Source organism: Nannospalax galili, unplaced genomic scaffold (genome assembly GCF_000622305.1).
Source record: "Nannospalax galili isolate Female #2095 unplaced genomic scaffold, S.galili_v1.0 scaffold1555, whole genome shotgun sequence".
Classification (NCBI taxonomy): Eukaryota; Metazoa; Chordata; class Mammalia; order Rodentia; family Spalacidae; genus Nannospalax; species Nannospalax galili.
The window spans coordinates 23,709-27,552 of NW_008336680.1; positions in this window are offsets into that span (position 1 = coordinate 23,709).

The following is a 3,844-nucleotide window of genomic DNA, read 5'->3' on the forward strand; positions in this document are numbered from 1 at the left end:
AATTGTTTTTAATATTTTATTACTTTCATTTTATGTGTATGAGTGTATTGCCTGCATGCATATGAGTGCACCCGCATTGTGCAGTGTCGCAGAGGTCAGAAGAGGGCTTCAGATTCCCCTGGAACTGGAATTAAGGATGGCTCCTAACTGCCATGTGGGTGTTGGGAATTGAACCTGGGACCTCTACAAGAGCAGTCAGCGCTCTTTACCACTGAGCCATCTCTGCAGTCCCATTGTTTGTTTTTTTCCTTTGTTTCTTTGTGTTTTAAATTTGGATCTGAAAGGTAACTGAGAGCAGGATAGAAATGATACTTTGTTTCTATGCTGTTTTTACTTTCTTTACTTATTTTTGGACCTGTTTAGCATAGTAATAGGGGTTTTCATTATTTAAAAAAGTATATCTAAAGTATTATTCCTTCTTCATATGCAAAAACACAGAAATAAACTGTTTGCATAACCCTCAGGTATAGCGAAGTGATTCGGTGTAGCTAAAACTGTGCTCTTTTTTCACAGTTTTTTGGCTTTTGATTGACTAACAATAAAAAAAATTATCCACTGCGAAATAAACCATTTCAATGCTAAAACCAATGTGTTAGTATTCAAATAATGTGCTCTTAAAATGAAATAAGAGTTAATGATAACATGTGTATATATATATATATATATATATATATATATATATATATATATATATATATATATATACACACACATTTCTAAAGAGGAAGCCCATGTTGTCTAGAACATGTAGCTCTCGACTTTTCTGTCATGTTATTGCTACATAGGAGGATTGGCTAAAGAATTCTGTGATTTCACAATGTTTTTGCAGCAACAATACAGTCCACCTGATGAAAAATTGTCACGTCCTGTAAATCATGCTGACAGCACACACATTTGTGTATGGGATAATAATAGTTAAAGAAGGGGTTCTGAAACTGAGAGTAAGGAGTAGATGGGAAGAGTTGGAAGGAAAGGGATGGGTACAATTAATGTAAACTACAGTGCTCCTTAAATTCTAAAGAAACAAAAACTTTCACAAACATGAAGACAGACAATCAGACAAAATAATATATGGTTGTGTTAATAATATTTGCTATACCAGGCAATATTTTGGGATAAAGGAGGAAAAAGTAATATAATTTTGGGAAAATAGGTAGTATGTTTTAATCTAATCTTTATTGCTAGCTCCAGTGTAACATGGGTTCAGAGTGTCTTGGAAGAGGGAGTTTATACCATGAAAGAGAAGACAGAACACTTACTTAGAATCTCAAGTATGGGGAACCAGCATGTTCTCTGATGAGAGAATGGAGGCCCAGACCTCATGTACTTCTGTGTATTCATTGTCTTGGCTTACATAAACAAAACAAAGACCACTGATCAGTGTAGACAGTCTAAAAACTTCCTCAAGATCCCTTTATATTCTGTTTTAAAGCAGAGCACTTGTTTGGTAAGATGGGAGCTAGCAAGGCATAACAGATCACACAGGCATCCATGACTGCAGGCACCATTGCACATAGTCAAGCATGATTTCAGCAGCCTTCGGGTAGAGCAGGTGTCCCCAGCATCTTCCCCTTTCTTTTTATATGATTGTTGCAGGAGCATATCCATGATCAGTTTTGGTTGCAGAATTTTCATATGATTTCTATATGTTAGTCCTTCCTTTCACAAACCTGCCGTGAATCGAGAACCTTGCCGCTGCAATGACTGCAAAAACAAGCAAATCCACAATCCCGTATTAAGGGATCAGATCCTTCCTATTTGCCATCTTTAGGTATTCTCCACTACACCAGTGAACAGTTACCAGGAGGATATTTGGGATATGATGCTCCAATGGAATCATTCCTTGATTATAGCACATGAAAATATTAAAATAAATAGTGCTTGTACCACTTGTGCTTTTAAGTTGAGGTTTTAATCTATGAAGAGTGTGCTTTATTATGGAGGATTATGCAAAATGTAAATATATGTAAAATTGCCCCATGAGCAACAAAACTGTGTAAAGGCCTTATTAATTTAAGTGGAGCGATTACCAGTTGAAATGCATTCTGTAAATCCAAATGTAGTAAATGCTTCCAAGTAAGATTTTTAAATTTTCATTTATTTATTATTATTTATGTCTATTAGTGTTTCTCTTGCATGCAGGTAGGTGCCCCAGCCTTGTGGCTGCACTGCAGAGGACAGAAGTGGGAGTTGGATCACCTGCAACTGCAGTTTCGCATTGCTGTTAGTAGCCATGTGGGGGCTTGTAACTGAACTCAGATCCTCTGTAAGAACGTCCAGTGTTCTTTACCACTGAACTGGGGGTGGGGGCATCACGCCAGCCCCTCAAATAATGATTTTTGAGATAGTGAATAATTTTGCCTGCTTGTGCAGTAGCCCAAATGACAGAAGAATATGTATCAAAAACACCACGCACAAAGTTTAAATGAGACTATTACTAATTTATATGCAATATGCTGGGTAGCATCTGTTGTCAATTTGACACACTTGAGAGAGGGAACTTCAAGTGGGGAATTTCTTCTATTGGATTGGCTGTGGGAATGTCTATGAGGCAGTTTCTTGATTGTTGGATAATGTGGGCGGGCCCGGCCCACTGTGGGTGGCAACAGCCCTGGGAAAGTAGTTCTGGGTTGTACATGAAAACAGCAGAGTACAGAACAGAGGAGAAAACCAGTAATCAAAGTGCCTTGATGGTCTGTGCTTCATCTCCTGTCTCCAGGTTCTGGTCCTGAGTTCCTGCCCTGATTTCTCTTGGTGATGAACTTTTATGTTAAAGATGCAAGATAAAAATAAGCCCTTTGTGTTCCAAGTTGGTTTCGGTCAATGTTTTTATCGCAGCAATTGAAAGTATTTAGGGCATGTAGTCTAGTTTTAATAAAAACCTTATCTTTGAAAGCTTTATATTACGAACATTTTGACACCTGGGTACATAAGGTTCACTTGATAAACCTCAGCATGTATGACAGAATGCATAAAATCTGATGAGCGGATAGGGGAAGGCATGGCTGGAGGAGGAGGTCCATATTTGAGTGGGAAATGTATAAATTTAAAAGCTCAATAAAAACTATATATAAACATATATATGTATACAGATAAGCATATATATATATATATATATATATATATATGTTGCTGCTCTTTTCACAATAGCTAAGAAATGGAAGCAACCTAAGTGTCCCTCAACTGATGAGTAGGTGTTGGGGAACCCTGCTGTTAGGGTTGCAGTTTCTCCATGTCCGGATAGCCCTGAGCGGCTCGGCACCATATGGAGAGACTCCCCTTTTCAGCAGGGGGCCTCCTGTTCTCTTCCTGGCTCACTTTGAAAGTGCCGCCACGTGAAGATGCCTGGCCTTATCTGAAACATGACCTCTGGCATAGAAACTACCAGTTTTTTTCTATATGATAATCAGACACTGTCTGACAGTCTGGAAGATAGAAGCCCACTCCCAAGCTTTTTCTACACAACACGTGGTAATTAAAAGTACCAGACTGGTGGACCTAACATTATTGGATGCTTAACAGCCATACATTGAGGCCTATACTAATGTGGTCAGAGGGGATTAAAGGATGTTTTTCCTTCTTGGCTGCCAAGGTTTTTCTAGCTTGTTTCTCCATTGCTGTGACAAAACACTCTGATCTCTACCAACTTGGAGAGGAAACAGTTTATTTGTCTTACATCTCCGAGGTCACAGATAATCAGGGAGCACAGTCTATGGATGATCGCTGCTTACTGACTTGCTCTCTGGCCCCAGCTCAGCGTGCTTTATTATGTAACACAGGCCTACCTGCCCAGGGGTGGCACCACTCACAGTGGGCTTGGCCCTCCACATCACTCATCAATCAA